At 40.5% G+C, this 22,425-nt stretch overlaps 1 protein-coding gene across 2 annotated transcripts in view; it reads right to left on the bottom strand.

Moving 5' to 3' along the window:
- Nucleotides 1-22,425, bottom strand: part of GON4L (gon-4 like) — a 3,426,849-nt gene that overhangs the window by 2,712,049 nt on the left and 692,375 nt on the right. The window contains exon 2 of one of the 2 annotated variants that reach the window (XM_044080159.1): nucleotides 12,131-12,229. The exons of the other annotated variant lie outside the window; for it this stretch is intronic. The gene's annotated coding sequence lies outside the window, so the exon portion shown is untranslated. The remainder of the gene's footprint in view (nucleotides 1-12,130; nucleotides 12,230-22,425) is intronic. 2 annotated transcript variants of the gene reach the window in all.

The following is a 22,425-nucleotide window of genomic DNA, read 5'->3' as shown; positions in this document are numbered from 1 at the left end:
TTGAAGTAAGTAATCAGTTGCCTTTGTTTGTCTGGCGTAAGTAAGCCATCTGGGCAGTTGTATGTAAGCTTGCACCCAGGAATGTTATCTTTTGAGAGGGTACCAGTTGTGATTTCTTTTCGCTTATTGTGTACCCTAGGCATGCTAGAAGTCTTTTCACAAATGCCAGGTGTCGTAGAAGAGTGTCCTTGTTCTCTGCTTGAATGAGACAGTCGTCCAAGTAAGGATATATTTGAATACTTCTTTGTCTGCAAAATGCAATTACTGGTGCCGGGCACTTTATAAAGACCCTGGGCGCAGTAGATAAGCCAAAGGGCAATGCAGAGAATTGATAATGCATTAAGCCAGCCTTGAATCTGAGGTATCTTCTGCACGACTGTCTTATTGGGACATGCAGGTATGCCTCTTAAGTCTAAAGTCACCAGCCAAGCATTTTTGCCCAGCATGGACAGAAGCTGTTGCAAAGTGAGCATTTTGAATTTTGGAATGTCTAGGTATGTGTTCAAAATCGATAAGTCCAGTATTGGCCACCTGGCCTTGTCCTTTCTGGGTACCAAGAACAGTCTTGAGTAAATACCTTGTCCTTTTTCCTGTTCTGGTACTGTCTGAATGGCCCCCATATCCATGAGGGACGTAAAGTACAGTTTTGTAACTACCATAAATGTAGATGTTCGAGTGTTCACCTTGCTGCAGTCATCACACTTGGGTTATCCTGCCGTCAGGCGGTCCCGCAGTCTGCCCGAATTCCAAAGTCTTGGTCCGGCATCGGTTGCTGTCGCTTCTTCCCTGACGTCAGTGCGTCAGGGGTATATAAGAGGCATCCGACGTCAGGGGTATAGAAGAGGCATCCGACGTCAGGGGTATAGAAGAGGCATCCAACGCCATTTTCTTCAGTTTTTCTTGCCCCAGATGTCAGGTGCCCCCAAAAGGTAGGCAAAATATATATATATATATATAGATATATAGATATATATAGATATATATATATCTATATATATATATCTATATATATATATATATATATATATCTATATATACACACATATACACACACACACACACACACACACACACACACACACACACACACGTATGGCTATATAAAAATAAAACAAAACCCTTAGGTACAAGCAAATACACCACAGAGGTAGTATAGGATAAAGTGGTAGAGATAAGTTCAGCTAGTTCAGAGGGGATGGAGGGAGGGTAACCTGGACTGCAACAGGGTGAACACTCGAACATCTACATTTATGGTAGGTACAAAACTGTACTATGTTCATCGTGTTACCCTGCTGCTGTCATCACACTTGGGTTGAATCCCAAAGCTAAGGAGGGGAGGTGGAGTCAAACAGGGTTAGAAGAGGCTAGTAGGCCCTGCAAAACTGCAGTGGCAAAACCAGCTCCAGTTTTAGAGTAAAGAGGTAAGTGATAGTGTTTGGTGAAGGTGTGCACTGAACTCCAAGTAGCAGCTTCCAGAATATCCTTGGTTGGCACTCCCCTGAGAAAGGCTGCTGATGTAGCTGTAGCCCTGGTGGAGTGGGACCTAATGTTAGGAGGTACTGGTTTCCCATGATGTGTGTAGCAGAAACATATGCAATGTCCTATCCATTTAGAAATGGTCTGTTTTGAGATAGCTTTTCCTTGTGATCCTGTAGCATAGGCTACAAAGAGCTGGTCAGTTTTTCTGAAAGCCTTAGTTTTTTCCAAGTAGTAATGTAATTGCCTGTGAATGTCCAAAGAGTGCAGGAGTCTTTCTCCTTTGTTCTGGGGATTTGGGAAGAAGGTGGGCAAGTGAATGGTTTGGTTTAGGGCCACACTGGAAACCACCTTTGGCATAAAGGAAGGATTAGTTCGTAGAGAAACTCTGTCTTGATGAAAAATGAGGAAAGGTTTCACTGCCATTAGTGCCTGTAGCTCTGAGACTCTTCTAGCTGAGGTTATTGCTAGTAGTAGGGCAGTTTTCCATGAAAGAAATTTTAAATCAGTTGAAAAAGCTGGTTCAAAGGGCGGCAGTGTAAGTTTTTCCAGGACAAAGTTGAGATCCCAAGTAGGTGTTGGAGCTCTCCTTGGCGGTCTTAAGTTCTTAGCCCCTCTGAGGTACTGTCTTAGGAGTGGATGTGAAAATAAAGGAGGATCCATGCTGTAATGAGCTAAAATTGCTGAGGCGTGGATCTTAATAGATGAAAAGGAAAGTCCTTTGTGTAACATCTCAGTTAAATATTGTAGAATCTGAGGAATGTTCGGCTCCAGGGGATTTAGGCCTTTAGCCTGGTTCCAGGAGCAAAATCTTTTCCATTTGTCTGAATAGGTTTTCCTGGTGCTGGGCCTCCTGGCCTCCAGAATGTCATCCATAACAGCTTTGGATAAAGGTGTTAGCTGGTTGTTTAGGTAATTTGCCATGCAGCCAGGTTTAAAGTCTTGAGCTGGCTGTGTAGAATCAGATTGTCTCGCTGGGTGAGCAGGTGAGGAATTTGTGGCAAAATCCATGGTGGGCCCTGGGCCATGGTCCTTAAAATTGGATACCAATGTTGGCATGGCCAATCTGGTGCAACGAGAATCATTTGTGGCCTCTCTAATCTGACTTTTAGCAGTACCTTTGCTCGAAGAGGCAGTGGAGGGAAGGCATACACTGTTAAAGTTTTCCAACTGAATGAGAGAGCGTCCACTTTTCAAGCTAGTGGATGGAAAGTCCTTGTGCAAAATTTTTGAAGTTGGTGGTTGTGGGGGCTTGCAAACAGATCTATGTCTGGGCGTCCCCATTTTTGAGCTATCATTGCAAATACTTGTGGATCTAGTTTTTATTCGTGTGGATCCATGATGTTTCTGCTTAGGTCGTCTGCCAATGTGTTTTTCTTTCCTGGCAGGAATTGTGCTTGTAATTGAACCTGGTAAGACAGTGCAGTGTTCCACAAGGTCATTGCTTGCCTGCATAGAGGGTAGGAATGTGTGCCCCATTGCTTGTTATGTACCACATAACTGTGGTGTTGTCTGTCCTTAGTAGTAGTTGTCCTGGGTGTAGAAGGTCTTGAAAGCTGTTAGGGCATTCTGCACTGCTAGCATTTCTTTTTGATTGATATGCAGGTGTCTCTGATCTGTAGTCCATTTGCCCTGAATGCACTGTCCTGCCATGTGTGCTCCCCAGGCATAGTCCGATGCATCTGTTGTCATAGTTTGCCTGGCTGTGGGTAAGGTGAAAGGCTGACCCTTGTTGAGGTGACATGTCTGTGCCCACCATAGAAACTCCTGTTGAAGGCAGGGAATGAGTGGAATCATTGTTTCCAAGCTGTGACCGTGCTGAGTCCATACACTTTTCAGGTACCATTGTAATTTCCTCATATGCAGTTTTGCAAATGGTATTAGTAGAATGCAAGATGCCATGAATCCCAAGGCCTGCAGAATTTTTCTTGCAGGGAGTTGGGTCTTTGTTGCCATTATTTTGAAATATTGAAACAGTTGTCGTTTGTCTGGCATGAGATAAGCCATCTGGGCCATTGTATTCAAGCTGGCACCCAGGAATGTTATGTTTTGTGAGGGCAATAGTTTTGATTTCTTTTCATTTACTGTGTACCCTAGGCAACTTAGAAGGTGTTTGACAAATGCCAGATGTTGTAAAAGAATGTCCTTGTTTTCTGCTTGAATAAGACAGTCGTCCAGGTATGGGTATATTTGAATTCCTCTTTGTCTGCAGTATGCAATTACTGGTGCCAGGCATTTTGTGAAGACCCTGAGCGCAGTAGATAAGCCAAAGGGCAGTGCAGAGAATTGATAATGCGCTGAACCTGCAATGAAGCGGAGGTATCTTCTGCAATTTTGTCTGATAGGGACATACAGGTATGCCTCCTTGAGGTCCAAAGTGACTAGCCAAGCATTCTTGCCCAGCATGGGAAGAAGCTGCTGTAGTGTTAGCATCTTGAATTTTGGTACTTGCAGATAGGTGTTCAGAATTGAAAGATCCAGAATGGGTCTCCATGCTTTGTCCTTTCTTGGAACTAGGAAGAGTCTTGAGTAAAATCCTTGTCCCTGCTCCTGTGTAGGTACCTGTTGAATGGCTCTCATGTTCATGAGAGCTGTAATTTGTTTTTGTGCCTCTGCCCATTGATTTGGTGGCAGGTTTGGCATTCCTTTGATCCTTGGTAAGGTATGAAAGTGGAATCTGTATCCTTGAGAGACAATGTTTAGAACCCATTTGTCTTTTGTGATAATGTGCCAGTTGTCTGCAAAAAATGCTAGTTTTCCTTCCAAGGGTGTTGCCAGGAGAGATTTGCTTGGTGGTTTGAGGATAGAGTCATTGTGTCGGCCTTCTGTTAGTTTGGGGCCTGTCTTCTCCTCCTTTCTGGGTAGCAGAACCCCATTGGCGAGGTTTGTAAGGGCCCTGTGACAGACCTCTGCCCCTTGGGCGTCTGTATTTGCCCCTCTGTGATCTGTCTGAAGCTGGAAAGGACCAATTTTTTGTTGGCCAATTTCTGCTGAAGCAAGGGGGTTGTACCTGCAAGAAATCCTTGACCGTTTGCATAGATTTAGCCTTATCCTCCATTTTCTTTAAAACCTCTTCTGCTTTGACACCAAATACATCCTGTTGTAAAGGTGCATCTAATAATTTTGCTTTAACAAGGTCAGGGAGGGTTTGCTCTTTTAACCAAGCATGTCTACGACTGAGCCAGTAACAGCTGCTCTACAGGAAGCTTCCAGTGAATCAAATCAGCATTGTAAAGTATACTTGCCCACCTGTTCAGCTGCATGCAACAGATCCTGCATTTCCTTGAACTCAGGCTGTTCTGAGTGTGTGCTCATTTTTTGTTTTAACTGAGACATCAGGAATTGTTGATATTTCAACATGTGAAACTGGCAATTTAATGCTCTCATAGCCAGAGTTGCAGAGGTGTATATTTTCTTTCCCCATCTATCTAAGGCTCCAGAATCTCTTTCAGAGGGCACAGGATTTTTAGCCATAGAAGCCTTTGCTCCCTTAGGACCCTGGGATATGGTTTCTGGGTCAGCTACAGGGCTTTTAAAGGAATTTGTGTGAGGCAGGTACTCTGTAGTATCTGTCTGGTTTGGCTGGAGCAGGAGGTAGTGAGTCTGGATTTAAACTAGACTCCAAGTAGACATCATCCACAATATTTAAAACAGGAGGAATAGCAAGGGGTCTGTGCTGGGGTAACAGAAGGAACTCTCGGAGCCTTTTCTTAGAATCTGAGTAATCCTGGCCTTCCCAGTGGAAATGTTCCCAAATGGTATGTAATGTATCCCCAAAGGAGTAGTCTTCAGGGGGAGATGCTGAGGGAATAGAGTCTTCAGCATCAGAATCCTCATAAGGTGGAAAAGTGTAATCCTTTTCCTCAGAAGAATCTGAGGAGAGAGAAACCTGGTCAGAGGATGCATATTCCTCCTCTTGTCTTGGTCTTTTATCAGGAGGGGGATGGGAACCCCTGATAAGGGTAATTAAATCTTCAGCCATCTTAAGCATCTGTTTCTTAGGCATGGGGCCTTGACCTGTAGACTGATGAACAGTTTTCTTAGGTTTTAAAGGAGTTTTAAGTTTAGCATAAGATTTAATGGTGAGTGCAGTCGGTCTGAAGACACCTTCTGCAACCGAAGGTGTTCCCTCTGCACCAGTGTCTAAATCTGCCCCGGTGTCGGTAGATGGCTGTGTCAGCCTAGTAGACTCCGCGTGGGAGTCGGCAGCTGTCTGGGGTTCCAGCTCTGCGGTTGTCAGGGGCTGCGTAGGCACCTCACTGAAAACCGGAGAACCGGCGACAGGCCCAGCTGAGGCCTCGGGGTCTGGTTTATTCCTAGGCTGCCTGTCCTTATCCTTGCGTTTTTTATGAATTGCAGTTGTCGGCTGCTCCGACGGCATGATATAATTGAATTTTCTACCAAAGTAATGCCGTGCGAAGTCAAAACAGTGTTTGATAGTGCGTTTATTAAACCTAGCGCAAAACCGACAACCTGTGATGTCGTGGTCTGGGCCTAGGCAAGGAATACAATAGGAATGGAAGTCCTTATGAGGTATTTGCTTCCCACAAGAAATGCAATTGTTAACTTTTTCTGACATCGGACTGAGGCAAGAAATGTTCCCCAATGGGGTACTTAGCTTTATTGAAGACTTCGGACTGAAATTCAAATTGAAAATCTCAGGTGTCGGCCGACCGGCACTTGCGAACTGCTTCCGCTTCGGGCACCGCGCGGCAAGAAAGACTGAAGAAAATAGCGTCGGATGCCTTTTATATACCCCTGACGTCAGGGAAGAAGCAACAGCAAAAGATGCCGGACCAAGACTTTGGAATTCAGGCCGACTGCGGGACCGCCTGACGGCAGGATAACCCAAGTGTGATGACTGCAGCAGGGTAACATGATGAACATCCTGTTTCTGTGCCTCTGCCCATTGTTTTTTTTGGCAGGTCTGGCCAACCATTTGCCATTGGCAGAGTGTAGAAGTGGAATCTGTATCCCCGTGATACGATGTTCAGTACCCACTTGTCCTGGGTTATTAACTGCCAATTTTGAGCAAAAAGTGCTACTTTTCCCCTTATGGGTGCTGCCAAAAGATAAGTACTTGGTGTAGGCAGAAGGAAGTCATTGGGATTGCTTTCTGTAGGTTTGCGCTTTTTCTCCTCCAGATTTGGAGGTGGATGCACCCCATTGCTTTGACCTGTAGGAGTCTTGAACCTGGTACCTGGAATCCTTAGGGCATCTGGATTTGCCCCTTTGAGCTCTGTCTGACACAGGAAAGGACCAATTTTCTGTAGGCCAGAGTCTACTGAATCTAGGTGGCTGCATTTGTAAGAAATCTTTAACAGTTTGCATAGATTTAGCTTTGTCTTCCATTTTCTTTAAAACCTCTTCTACCTTAATACCAAACAGAGAATCATGCTGTAAAGGTGCATCTAGCAATTTAGCTTTTACATGATCAGGCAAATTTTGTTCCTTTAACCAGGCATGCCTCCTAATCACAGATCCAGTAACTGCGGCCCTGCAGGAGGCCTCTAAAGAATCAAAACCACATTGCAAAGTATGCTTTCCAACTTGTTCAGCTGCATGCAATAATTCCTGCAATTCCTTATTTTCTGCACATTCTGAAATCAACATAATTTTCTGTTTCAGCAATCCCATAACATGTTGATGGTACTTAAGCATATGAAATTGACAGTTTAAGGCCCTGATTGCCAAGGTTGCACATGTATAAAACTTTTTCCCCATCTGTCCAGCGCCCTTGAATCTCTGTCGGAGGGGGTAGGGTTTTTTGCTGATGAGGCCTTAACTCCCTTTGGACCCTGTGAAATAGTTTCAGGATCAGCAGCAGGGTTTCTAAATAAAACTTTATGAGAGTCCGGGACCCTGCAATACCGGTCAGGCTTACTGGGAGCCGGAGGTAAAGAGTCAGGGGTCAGGCTGGACTCCGAAAAGATATCATCCACAATATCTAACACAGGGGAAATGGCTAAAGGCTTGTGCTGAGGGAGGAGGAGGAAATCCCTGAGCCTCTTTTTTGATTCTGAGAAGTCTCGACTCTCCCAGTGAAAATGCTCCCTCAAAGTATGCAAGGTATTTCCAAATGAATAATCCTCAGGAGGAGATGCAGATGGAACAGACTCCTCAGCATCAGAATCCTCACAGGGAGGTAAAGATAATTCCTGATCAGAAGAGGAATCAGAAGAAATAGAAACCTGATCTGAAGATTCATAGTCAGTGTCTTGCCTAGGCCTCTTATCTGGAGGGAATGGGTACCCCTGATCAAGGTAATAAGGCCTTCAGCCATTTTGATCATCTGCTTTTTAGGCAGAGAGGCCTGTGCACGTGGCTCAGCCATCGTTTTTTTTTTTAGTTTTAGAAGGTGTCTTTGCCTTTGGTTTTACAGCTTTCGTCGGTTTGATATAAAAATGTTGAGGTCTGAATACACCCTCAGAAGCCGGTGCCTGCTCAGCGACTCCGGACCCATCCGAGGGAGATACATTCGTCGGTCCAATACCTTGAGAATCTTGCAGCATGCCGGACTCCACATGGGTGTCGGTAGAGGCCTGCGACTCTAAGGTAGCAGGTATCAGGGGCTGCGAAAGCGCCTCACTGAGTACCAGCGAACAGGCAACTGGCTTAGGAGAAGCTTCATCTTCAGTTTTGGATCTCGACTGCCTTTCTCTGTCCTTTTCTTTACGTTTTTTTATGTACTCCGGTAGTCGGATTGCTATCCGACGACATCTCTGGGTAGTTAAATCTGTTTCCAAAATACTTAGATGCAAAAATATACAGACGCTTAATACTGCGTTGGTTAAATCTAGCACAAAACCGACAACCAGGCACGTTGTGATCAGGGCCTAGGCAAGGGATACAGTATAAATGGAAATCCTTATGAGGTATTTGCTTCCCACAAATAATACAATTATTAACTTTTTCCGATATAAAAAGCAAGAAAAAAGTTTCCCCAACGGGGTACTTAGCTTTATTGAAGACTTCGGTTCTGAAACTCAAACGCAAATATTTCAGTAGTCGGCCGACTGGCACTTGCGAAATGCTTCTGCTTCGGGCACCGCACGGCAAGAAAGACTGAAGAAAATGGCATCAGCTGCATGTTTTATACTCCTGACGTCATGGAAAAGGAGACCGCAACCGACGCAGGACCCAAGACTTTGGAATTCAGGCCAACTGAGGGCAACCTGCCAGCAGATTACCCAAATGTAATGACTGCAACAGTGAAATACGAAGAACATCTGGTTCAGAAAGGAAATATCTAGAAGTGGTCTCCATGAGACTTCTTTCTCTGGTACCAGAAACATTCCTGAGTAAAAAAAAAATAAAAAATTCCCAGACTGAGAACGGGGAACAGGCTCAATGACCCCAGAGTCAGCAGATGCTGAATGACAGGAGGGAAAATAGAAGTTTGATCTGGTGGAGGAAGATGAATCCCCTAAACAGGAGGTAGAGACTCCCACTGCTATCTATACCTCAAAATGGATCAACACAAGAACCCATTTGTCTGACACTATCTGCTGCCAAAGACAGAACTGGAAAGACAGATTTTTAGGAGGGATTGAAAAGCTTGCCAGGGTGGGAAAAGGAGTTACAATATATAGATCGTCATTCAAACTTGCTAGGCTGTGCTGGTTTCTAGAATGCTTCCCTCTTTTTGGAGTCTCCTTCCCATTGTTTTTTGAATGTCTGCCTGCTTTCCCTTTTCATAAGAAGATCCTGACATAGGTGTCTAACATTTAACAAACTTAGTGTCGCCTCACAGCAAGAGGTTATTCGGTTCGATTCTCGGCTGGAGTTCCTTCTGTGTGGAGTTTGCATGTTCTCCCCACGGCTGCGTGAACTGTAAAGGCATGCAGGTGGGTGTGGGTGTGCCTTCCCTGAAGGCTGGGCATCAGGCTGGCAACCCTGCACCGTAAAAACTACTGCCAATCATTAGCGGACCGGTGATCCACTGTGGCGACCCCTAACCAGGAAAAGCCGAAAGAGAGATTGGGGGAAGGAAGGCTGAAAAATCCAGGTAACCCCTTGAATCATTTTCCCTCTCTCGTCACACTTTTTCAACACTTCAGCAGCAGATGGTCCAAAAACACCCTCCCTATCACGGGAAGAATTTAAAATTTCAGTTTTAACATCTCAGGTAAATTGTGAGAATGTAACCATGCAAAACTCATCACTGTTCTAGTAGCAGCTCCTCTAGAAGAGGAATTAGCTGGGTCATAAGTACACTTCAAAAATGTTTGGTTACTTGAGACACAAAGAAGCGCTTTCAGAGGAGATTCTCACTCAGAAGGAAAAGTGGCTATAATGTTCCTTATATTCTAAAATGAAGCAAGTAGAAACATTTAACATGTCATTTTTTAAGATTCTTACTCATCAAGCTAAGTGCAGCACCTTTCTCCCCGTATCTATAAAAAGCTTTCCCATCTTTATCAGAGAAGGATTAGCATTTATCACATGTTTATTTGCAGATGGATTCACCTAGAAAGTTGCTGCAGAGTCAGATGTGGGATTAGAAATTAAAACTTGTAAACCTGTAGGACTTTGTACAATCCGCCTCACTTTTCAAAGCCCCAGGCTAGTTGTTAGGTATGTTTGCTGGCTGTAATAAAAACATCCTCCAAAGTTTTGGGAGGACCGGATGAATAGTAGTAGGTTAAGGAAATTCCATATATAATAAATCATAATATTTTTTCAAAGAATCTGGAATGTCATATATCCCACTGAAACAGCTGGTTCATCCTAGACATAGTTTCAGAAAAACAAAATTATTCCCAAGGATAAATCAGAATAAATATTCTCCTCAAAACGAGAATCAGTTTCCTGAGGAGAAAAAGGTTTTTCCTCGCAATCGTTTCCTTGTTCATCATACTGGGGATCTTCAGAAAATTAAGAATTAATTTTTCTTTTACCAGAAAATCCAGAATGAGAATGGTTAAGAAAGAACCTATATGAAGCCTTGAGCTAAGCCAAATAAATCATTCATGTCTACAGTTACAGAGACAAGAGAAGACAAAGGTTTAACCTTCTGCTTCTTTTTAATTGGAATCTCTGTGGAAAGAGACCGACTCCAGTCAGCAGTATCATCCTGGGGTACAGGCATTCTAGTCTGGATAGGTATAGAAGCATTTCCTCGCTCCTTATATAGAGACCAACAAGGACACTAACAGCCATACAGGACATATCGAACGCCCACTCCATGCTGGACGAAATTACTATGCCAGAGGAAACCAAGGAAGAAAACATGTAGTCAGAGAAACCTGAAATGGTTAGTGAGTCACCCATATGTAGCTGAAAGAAATTAGTAGCCTGTTGAAGGACAAAGGCTGTATAGAAATGTTCTTCCTTTTGTAGTCAGAGGAAGGATGAACAGAATAACCAGTAATTTGTTCCATGGTAAACCTGAGAATGAAGCCTGAAATCAGAGTACTACTGACAATAGTAGCTGGCAAAACAAAAGTATAAAAAAATTTATATTTTCATCAAAAACACATCACAACAAGTACGACAAACACTTAACCCAACCCCCAAACACAATATGTAAAGGCTTTCTCACAAAACGTTAGAGAAAAGGTGAAAAGGTTAACTTTATACAATTTTATACTAAATAAAAAATTATAATCACGATATGCCAACTGACTGAAAAATCACATGAAAGTCCAAGAAAATATAAATTTCTAACATTAAACAATTTTTCTTCAGAAAGTATTGTTTTAGTCATAAAAAGAAACTGTAGAAGGTCTTCTCCCCCCCCAGGAAGTTATCTGCCCACCAATTAAAGAAATGCTAGCAGATCATCAACCCTTGTAAGCCTGCAAGTGCCTGACACCCAGACTGCTGATTTTCTAAAGCTCTGTCCAAGACTGTCTGGGTGCATGGAAGGTGCCCTGGAGCTTTAGAAGCTGTCCAGCTGTTACATGTAGGACAAAACCTGTACAGCTAAGGCTATTTGTAGCAATGATCAAATACTGAACCATCAGTTTACGCATATATTGAACATCTAAATGGATGAACCAACATCAATACCAGTTAGTTTCTGTATTATTATCCCATTAACAGACACATCAAAAGCCAGTTTAAGTACTCTAACCAGAATGTGCATCTACCAGCAAAGTATTTTTGTGCAATTCCAAAATGACACGCCCTATTAACTGCAAAAAAAATCTTTCAATGACTTTGAATGCATAAATGTGGAAAGAATTAGTGCAGTTCAAATGAAAGTCGGTTTCATTGTTTGCTAACACAGACTGAGAAGAATGAATTACCAAATACAGCCTTGGATTAAGGTATAAATATGAGAAGTTTATTAGATGACCATAAGTCATGTTATGTTCTGTGCCACACCAGGACATAAGCAGCTGAGAGGCAGCTGGGGTAGCTTTTAATGCAATACAAACTTCAAAGTGAGCATGCTGACCTTTCTATATTTAGCAATCTTGTTACAACTTTCTCTAGTTTGTGAATGACAAAATAAAGTTAGGCTGTAAAAGAAAGAATAAAGATTAGTGAATATATGCAAAAAAAGGAGGACTGTAACAAGATAACATGATGCAACAGTATCAAAGAATGTGGGTAAGAAATGCCTAGCCCTGAAAACATGTTCAGGATATGAACAGCTGAGGAGCAGCAAGAGTAGTTTAGCTGTTTATAGGCAAGTTGTACTTACTTTTAGGGACACATGCTGGTCGAATTTAGGTACTGCAAATTCAAAGTGAGCATTATGATCTGCTCATATTTAACAATCTTCTAATAACCTTATTCGAGTCTGTGAAGGACAGAATGAAGATTAGCGAATACATGCAGAAAAAGTAAGAAAGGCATGAGATACAATGATGCAGCAGATAGTCAAGCCATGAAAGGATGTCTAGGTTTCCAATTTGATTAAATTAATTTAGTATTTATGTGGTTATTAAAGTTGAGTTGATTATCAATGTTCAGACCAACTATTTTGGTAGAATTTAAGTACTGCATTCACAAAACATTCAAAAGAATAAAAACAAAATACAGAATGATCCCAGCCCCTTCTACAGAGACATTTACAGGTAAAAAGCATGCTTGCGTTTGTTAGTGATAAGATTCAGTCCAAACAGTCAGACGTTTATCTAGATAAATGAGCTCTGCACTTTAGAGTTGGAAGCAGAGACATTATCACATCTGTGCAGAGGATGGTAGAGCAGTCAGCACCGACCACCTTGCTCTACAATCTCATCAATGAATACAGTTAAGAGCAAGGTGCCAAGCACAGAGCCCCATGAAGCACATACAGTCAAGTAGCTGGAAGAAATAATACAATTCATTAACATTTACAACAAAACAAAACGTCAATAAAGACAATCAAAGTTGCTTAAAAAGCGTGACAGTTACTCAAAATGTCCAAGTCATTTTTGAAAAATGACATGTCTTTTTCCAATATTAACATGCTAAGTAGGACTTTTGGAGAGGTGGTGTTTTTCTAGATTTTTCATGTGCACTTGATTTTGTGAGCTTTTTATTTATTTGATTTTTCTTTTTTTTTGTACTTTCACAATGAAAAAAAAATTCTTATAGCTCTAAAAGCTTTTGCGGCCAGGTTAGTAAAACTAACGCCAAGTTTAAGCATATGGAGAATGTTTTCAAGACCAGTATGAGCAAAAATACTATTATCTTTCACAGATCTGAAATCTGTTATTAGGTTCCCCCTCAAAACTCTACAACACAGTCCCAGCTGTCTCAGCCTTTCTTCATCCTACAAATTCCTCATTCCCAGACTTCAGTTTGTTAAAGCCTTTACTTCTATTTTAATTCTTCATCTTTAACACAGACTGTGTATTCAACTGCTGGCTATCAGAGGTAACCAAGGCATCATAATTAAATGGATTTCTGCCAGAAACAAATCCCAGAAGCACACTCTTACTTCTGCCTTTTAGAATTATTTCAGAAGTATCATGGTAGTAAGAGGTTCTGTTCTTTTCTTTCCCCATATTCACAACAGATGTGCTTCCTAGGTTAGCTTCTAATTTATTAGTTCCAATCCAGTCAGCTGGTTCAAGAATCCCTAAATATCTCTATGATCCTGTATATTATAAATGTATAAACTTATTTTAATATCATCTACATGCTTAATACATCAGATGTCGTGTAGCGTTGTGAAGATTACCAGAACAAACTGTGAACAACAAAAAGACCTAGCCAAGCCCTCTGGAAGGAGATACGACGATGCAGCAGAGTCAAAAACAGTTTAGCTCTCTAAAGATGGCCCAATTTATGATTTGTCTAAATTAGTACAGTATTTATATGCTTAGTGTTTCCTTTTCATTACTACCCATCTTTCTAGCATATATTTGTATGTAACCTTTAACTGCCTGTTATTGACCCGGTCTATCAAACTACTTAATAGCTGCTGGTAACTCTCTTAAATTTACAAGTCTTGCAATAAGCAGTTCATAATCCACAAAAATTCAAATTCACATGAAAAACCTGGAAAATCTCCAACTACCTGAAAGCCTTGCTTTACTGCTTTAGTTGCCTTTTCTCAGAAACTCAGGTTTATTACAGGTAATATACTTTCTACCTAAACAAGTTGCCTCTAATCCAATTATTCATTTTCCAAAAGGCTGCCCTGATGTCTATTTGCTACATTTTTCCAGTACAGCCCAATATATACTTGTACACAACACACTCTCCACACTGACACTAGCTTTCAACTTCTCCTTTCCTTTGAACACTGCATGTTTACTGGATTCTATCAATACTGATTATATGCAGATTGACAGGCTCTAGTTAACACTAGATATGTGCCTTATGTATTTATGGTCTCATTTTGCTTTTTGGTTGTTCCTCTTCTATAGTAATGTTAGAAGCCCCTGTTGGAATTGGCAATTGTATAACAATTACACTTCTTTTAATTTCTGTGCTCTTCCAATGTTTTTATTCTACAGCTTGTGTTGACTACCACAGTTTATTTCCATTCATTGTTCTTCCTCTTTTATACTACTACACCTGAGACCAGCAGAGAGGGAACACTGCAGGTACATTTCATTGTATTACCAGTAAACTGCTGTTAGACCTGTAGTTTTTCAAAGTGATCATATGTCTTGCTACTTTATTATTAAGTGTTTTGGGGGTTATGTGATACATGTTTGTGGCATGCTGAATACAGACTCTTTCTGCATGTCAGGACTTCATACAGTGCATTTCTACTTAAATTGTATTTGCATGCCTGTATTGTCTAGCAGACATCTGGTTAATACCACTTGCATTTCACTGCACTTAACCATGCAAGTACTAGATGATAAAACATAGTTCACTGCACTAATTGGTTGGACACTGCTGCTATAACACGTCTGGGTTCTCACAGTTGTGGCAGAATAATTTGCTATACTTCCCTCTAGGACACACACCCTTTAAATACCAAAGCAGCACTATTTGCACCTGTTGAGCACCACAACTGGCTCTGTACCCTCTCACACTGTACCAGTACACTGCTGGTACTGATCTTTTGCAGCAATTTTACCATTAACCATTTTCCTAAAACTCCTTGTACAGTCTTTACAGCTTGGCAGTTAGCAGTACCCCTGTGTCATTCCTGCTGTTAATATCTGCTTTCCTACTGTTTCCACCCCTTCTGTCTGCTACACACTATGCTGTGCCTTGTCTATTCATTTTATCTTTCAGCCCATTCATTACTTCAGTTCATCATACCTCTCAACCTCTTAGAGCAGAAAATCTGGACAAAACCATAAATAATGGGGGAACAAAGGCCCACAAATAGGGATAAGTTTTAAATATTGCTCTTACAAATGTAGAAAGTTGATAGAACAGGTTTTGCATTAGCATGAATTTTCTGAAGGGCATAAAGTCTGATATTCAAATGCCTGTCATTATTTTCGGACTTTAGTCCTCAATGGATATGCCAATGATTTGTCAGAAAACCAAAATTTCATTAGGATCAGAGCAGAAAGATGTGATAAATATCTGGACATTCTGCAAAAATCTGGACAGTTAAAAGGTACACTGCATACTGTTCACTTTTACACTTTTTAGTTTTAGCTTACAACTTCTCCTTATCTTTGTGCACTACTATATTTACGAGATTCTATCAGTACTAAGCATGTGCGCGTGACCAAACCTAGCTAATACTAGAGGTCTAAGCACAATTCCCCACCTACTCTGCCCATACACACATTTAATCTCTCCAAACCTTTGCCTCCCCTCCTTTAAATCTACACACTTAGTACAACTTATTACTTGATGATACATTAAAAAATTATTTACCAGCAAATGAAATTAACATAATTTCTATATTACAAATGAGGACTCTACTTTGCCAACTTACCTTTTTTCATAATCAACCATATCAAGCTACTCCTACTATTTCAAATCCTATCATGATGACAACAGCAAACAATTGCCTCTTTCATATCACCTACACTATGACAACTGCCATACTTGATGCTATACTTTGTGATAGAGTATCACATTCACAGTTTCTATTATAGCAATAACAGACTATGTCTGTGTGCTATATTGAAGATTTACCCACAGTTGGTGTGGTTTAATCACGAGGGCGAAGCTGAGTGCCAAAAAATGCATCACCACCCCCTTTGGGGAAAGTGATGTCCCCACATATTATCACATTAATAACAACGTCCTAAGCATGCAGTCAGTCATGAGGGATTTGGACACCGAGGTTAATAGCAACCTGACTTTTGACCACCATGTTGCTTCCGTTATACGAAAAGCTTTCTACATGACCCACCTCATAAGTAAGGGTATCTCATCCAGGGACAAGGAGGTCATAACATCACTGTATTCTTCCCTTATAAGGCCAATTACTGAGTACAATGCTCCATTCGGCATGTACCTCGCAAAGTAGCTGGAGAGACCCACAGAGATTCCTCACTGGGAGAATCCAGGGCCTCAAATATCTACCCTACACAGATGGGCTAAAAGCCCTGTCTCGATGGGACTGCTGTATATTCGCAAGTCAAGCTCCACTCAAGAAACCCACATGTGCGACCTCAACCTGGTCTGTGACATCAATAAGACTTGTTGGCGGAACAGATTTGTATCCCAGAGACTCCCTCATCTGTGGAATAGACTCCTTCTCCACGTCAAGCAGAGTTCTCGATTATCCTTTTTTAAGCGCAGCCTGGATAACTGGATGGGAAACAGAAAATACACCCCTGGAATTCCACCTGTGTCCCTGCTGGACAGAGGCTTTGGTTGCTGACTTGTCTAAACATGGGCTAAACTCTTGGCTAGGCTTATAAGGGCCTCAGGGCCAAAAGTCTAGCAATTTCCTATAATCCTATGAAATAAAGCCAACCGTTGGTAAATCTTCAATATACCATACCACAGTGTTGGTTATTGCTATTATACAATGACATTATTTAAGGGGGAAAACATTTTTACTTTTAATGTCTTTGTATAATGCCTCAGTGGTGCCCTTCCGTGTTTTTCTGCTATCCTTGGGCTTTTCTGATGTACTGTGCATGCATATGGGACTTGCGTTCCCACACTTACACAGTACATCAGTGCTGTGCAAAGGAAGCAAAGGAGAAAGGAAGATCTCCATTGCTTTTTAAAAAAAAAAAAAAAAACGGAGACTTAACGTTCGGGAGAGCCTGGACAGAGAAAATAAAAAGGATAATCAGGTACATTTCTTTAGTTTTGCAGAACGTACCTGATTATCCTCTTATTTTTCTCTGCACAGTCTCCCTCATTCGTTTGAGGTCTTCGGTTTTGTAAATTTATTAAAAAAAGAAAAGTAAAAATTTTATGAGATATACTAATGTAGAAGAGTCCGGGCGATCAGATCTTTTTCCATTGGTATATTCTCGGATTTACAACGGGCACCTTGGCTGGGCTAACCAATCAGCGTGCTCCTTTTTGAATATTGCTGGCCAGTCATTGTATAATATGCTTTCTCTTTACTTAACATACTAATTCATCTATGCAAAATGAGGAACTCTACACAGTACCTGAAGACTGAAGTTCATCCCTTACTGCCAGTATTCCTAACCTACATAACAGCAGCATGGTTAACATCATTACACCTCATGTAACACATCATATTCCACCAAACCCTGTTACACTAACAATAGCAGCAGCTATCAATACCATCCCAAAATGTTACAATTCAACCCAAGCACTGTAATGTACTACCATAAAACTATTCAACACTTATGACTATGAAAGAGTTCTTAAAAGGCCCTACACTATCCCTTCAAACATTTATAGCTCAAAATATAAACCTAAATATTTACATGTGCTAACACTAACTATTTGTCTATCTGCAAGTCGCACTAAAATCAATCCTAGCTCATACACAATAAACACTTCCCTAATACCTCAGACATGTTCCCACAACAAACACATGGCATCATCAATTAATGCAAGAAGTCTTGTAATAAAAACCTTCCAGTTTCAGGCATGGATATGTCAAACACAAACTACACCACCTGTCAGTCACTAAAACCTAGCTCAGACAGACTACTTTTGACTCAAAATTAAACACACTAGGAACATCAAATATAGAAAAGACTGCACAAAGAAAAAGAGGGGTGCAATGAGGGTTCACATTACAGTAAAGCAGTTCACTTACTTTGGCACTACATTTCAATCAACCTAAAACCAACATCTCAGGATTACAACTGCTGCTAATCATTATCACATTAGCTAGCAATAAAAAAGTATATGGGGTGTACCTACCAAAAAAGCAAAGGGTGCCTCACATCTCCTACCTAGAACTCTGGTCTGGTTTCATGACAAAATATTTAGGTGAAATGATACTACTTGGTGATTTCAATACTCCCTGAACAACTGAAACCAAACAAAACCTTAACTACCACTTCTACGTCTGGGATTCTCACAGCTTAGAAAAAGAAAAAAAAAAACACAGTAACAGACCCAAGAACCAATGCAAGTAACATTTTAACTCCGACTTAACACCTTTAATGAATCATCACTTAAATATACATTTACATAAAAGAAAAAACAAACCATGTTAGACATGTTCACAATTGCAAACATGATACATCACATATATTCTTTTATACAATTATCCTCAATCCAGCATTACATAAATTGTTCAGTTCCTGCCTTCAATAAATCTCATTGCTCCTACAAACATTATTCTGCATGTATTGTTCCCACAATTCCAATTTTTCTATGTAATTTACTCTTATCATTTTCTAAAGATCACACTTCTAGTTCATTTTACCTTTACTACAATATTCACTACTTCAAATACAGTTGGTTTAGACTTCAATATCTCCTGGTTAGGGGTCGCCACAGCGGAACTCCGGTCCGCTAATGATTGGCAGTTGATTTTTACATACCGGCTTGCCGGGCCTGACGCACAACCTTCAACGAAGGTACGCCCATTCACGCATGTCTCCACGCAGAAGACGCTCTAGCTGAGAATCGAACCGGACAGCGTCTTACTGTGAGGCGACCACGCTACCGCAGCACCACCACCGCGGGGTTAATATTCATTTACTAATAACTCTTTTTTGGCAGCCACTAGAATTAAACTTAAAAAGGATGTACTATGTTCTAGGCAATTCAGATCGTGTACCCCAGCTCAGAAAAATCATTTTCATGGTTACACCCCTTTGCACACCTAATATTTCTGACAAACTACTCTTTATGGAATTTTGAAAGTATGCTGCCTCATTACATTCCGATAAAATATATGTTCCCAGTTATCCACCCCCCCACACACACACACACACACACACACACACACACACACCCATCACACCTTCAACACTTGCCATTTACCCAAGGAAAATTCTTTGGAGTCTACTTCTGGTTTAAAAATATCTATACAAACATTTCCAAGCAGAAATCCAAAATCTTCCAGACTTTATTGTATATTTGGGAGCTGTACATATGCCCCTACCATTGTTTCCTTGTGAACTGCCTATCCAATCTCTCTTTCTTAATCTTTTCTAACCTCCTCTGAGTGACTCCTATAGTAACTGTGCAACATTTTATATGCCCTGCTAATTATCCTTTTTAACAGCAGCTTCTGTTCTAGATTCAACTAAAAAGTCCACTACAGCAGGTTTTTCAATTAGTATTCCTCTATTACTTTCTTTTTGCCTATACTCTGATATCAATCCCGATAAGGAAGCCAGTCTCTAGCCTGCAGTCCAAATGTCTTCTTGTCCTGTTCCCACTCTATTACCTTTCCCTCTCTCTTTATTTGTTCCCAATGCCATGGTTCCATTGCCAGTTTTCTCCAGTAAATTCCAGCCCCCTCATGCCTATTCCCTGCACCCCTAACTGTAATCATCCACACTGACAGACTCTCCTTTCTCTATTCTCGTGTTGGCTTAATTCATGGAGTATTTTCGGCTACTTTATGAATACAACATTCTGAATGGCTGTTCTCCTTAAGGACATGCATCCAAAATCCCACGCTCTCCTTATTTCTTGAATTAGCCCCTGCTTCATCAACATCATCCACTTCCACTTTGAATTGCAACTTTCTGTTGGTGTTATGTATACAAGCCCTAAATGTAACTTTAAAATATCCCTTCAAATCAAGTAATCCTAAAAACACCTTGTTGTATTGGAAGGATCAACGTATCCCACTTGTCCATCAACCCTCTTCCCCTCTCAGATAAAATTCTTCAACTCTTTATTAATTGTCTACAAATTCTCCTCTGGTTGATACAAGTCTGACCTGTATACAAAATGAAAGGGACTGAAAACACTTTCACTGCTTATATCTTTCTATCCATAAAGACCTTCCGGTTTTTCAGCTTTTGTATTACCTTTTGCTTAGTATCTTCCCACATATCCTTAGCTGCCATAATAGAAACTCTTCAACCCATACTCCTAAATACTTCATTTTATCACATCCCTATAAATATGGCCACTGCTGAACCAATTCATGTGTGGGTACACAGTTTACAGCTACAGCCTTTGTTTTGTCTTCATTGATTTTATATTCCGAAAAGACTTGAAACCATCAAAGAATGCTCCACAACAATGAGATGTCCTTTTCTAGTTTTATCTGGTACAAAATTAAATAGTCTGCAAATAAGGGCAACCCTTCTTGACTGACATATTAATTATACCCTTGAATTTCTGAATCTGTTTTTCTTTGCCAATGGCTCTAAATACAGCACAAATAACAAAGGGTAAAAAGGACACCACTGTCTGGGTCATCTGTTCAGACAACTCATCAGACAGGAACCCTCCCACTTTAAACTTTTGCCTCCAGTTAATCATTAATCTCATTATTGTATCACACAACGCAAATGCTTCCACTTCCCTACTCAAATCCCAGCTTTCTCTGTCGAATTCTTTCTCTGCATCAAGACCCAACAACAACAATGGTATTTTCTTACATTCTGCTTCCCTCTGGATCATCATTGCTTTATTAATGTCAAATATGTTCCTCCTCTCCACAAAATCCACACCAATTATCTAATAATGATCTTTAATCGACTTACCATGGCACACCAAAGAGTATACCACCCAATAAAATACCAGTCCTAGTAGACCTACTCAATCTCTACAACTGCCAGCTAAGATCCACAAATAAAATTATAGTAGAAATATCCAAAAGCAAATATGTCTGGTGACTCCCTCTACTCAAGTGCAGTTGCTAAAATCTGGAATTCCCTCCCTAATGAAATCAGAATGCAAAAGAACAAGCCCAACTTCAAAAGTCAGCTGAAGTCCTATCTCTCCATGTTTGGATATGTAACTGTCAACACCCTGACTAACCTAATACCCAGTCCTTTCTCTTTGATAATCTCAAATTGTGCTTTACACAATAAACTTCTCTTGTAGCAACAGATCTGATGCCTTAAAGTCCATCACAATCTTACATTATCAACCAGTATTTTACTTTGTGTACTGTTTAAATGTTCTTCAAAAAGGAATACATTGAATATTTTGTACAGAACTGCAAAAACTAACTGGTTTTGTTTTTACTATTGTTTAAATGTTCCTCTTAAAAGGACAACATGAACATTACAGTACAGAACTTAAGAAACTACCTTGCTTTTGTTATTATGTTGCATGTATTCTGTATCGAAATGTTGTTGTATTTGAATGATTTTGTATCAAGATGTACTACGTGGAGCTTTTATCCCTGGGCCTCTGCTGAAAACGGACAAATACTGTCCAGTCGGACTTTCCCAGTAAACAAATGTAAAATAAAATAAAATATTAAACAAATAAATTCATATCTATCAATTTTGGCAACACATTTGCCATTTCTTTAGCTATTACAGACAAACACTTTATAATCATGGTTTAGAACTGAAATGGGCTCTATACGAAGCTGGGTCTGAAGGGTCTTTATAACATTTTTAAATGTTACAACCACCACACCCTTCTTCTGGGATGTTGGCGCTTCCCCTATTTTCAAAAATACTGTCAAATAAAACCATCTAGATCTTTACCTATTCCTTCCGTCCTAGCTTCCAAACTTCCACAGGAATACCATCTACTCAGAGACTTTCATGCAGATTGATTATACATCACCATTTTTACCTCATCTCCTCCCGTCTCAGTTGTTAATTTCTGAGCCTCATCTACCTAACCTTGGCATACCTAAGCCTTCCATAAATATTTCCATTTGTGCTTTTTCATTATTTCGACATTAATCTGCTTTATACAAATTTTCATAAAATTTCTGAAATACCTTGTTATAGGCTCCCTAAGTTTAGTAACAAATGTTTCTACTTTCTGTTGCCTAAGTCATTGTGATAAAACTTTTTGTGCTCTGGAGTTATTAAAAAACAGTAAAACAGTTCCTTAACTGCAATCTTTCTAAACTCATGCATATTATCAAGATACTCCCTTAATTTCTCTTAAGCACTCTAGAGTTGCTCCTCTTGTTCAGTGAAATCCCCTTATTTTAACCGGTATGTGGAGAAGCACCAATGTCTCATTTGTACTTCACTATTCTGCATTTTTATCTTGGTTGTTACTGGGCGCATAATCTGAAAC

Source organism: Protopterus annectens, chromosome 8.part0, assembly GCF_019279795.1.
Source record: "Protopterus annectens isolate FY-2018-M chromosome 8.part0, PAN1.0, whole genome shotgun sequence".
Classification (NCBI taxonomy): Eukaryota; Metazoa; Chordata; order Ceratodontiformes; family Protopteridae; genus Protopterus; species Protopterus annectens.
Note: the sequence above shows the minus strand (reverse complement) of the source record. Positions and strands in the feature narration are given on the sequence as shown.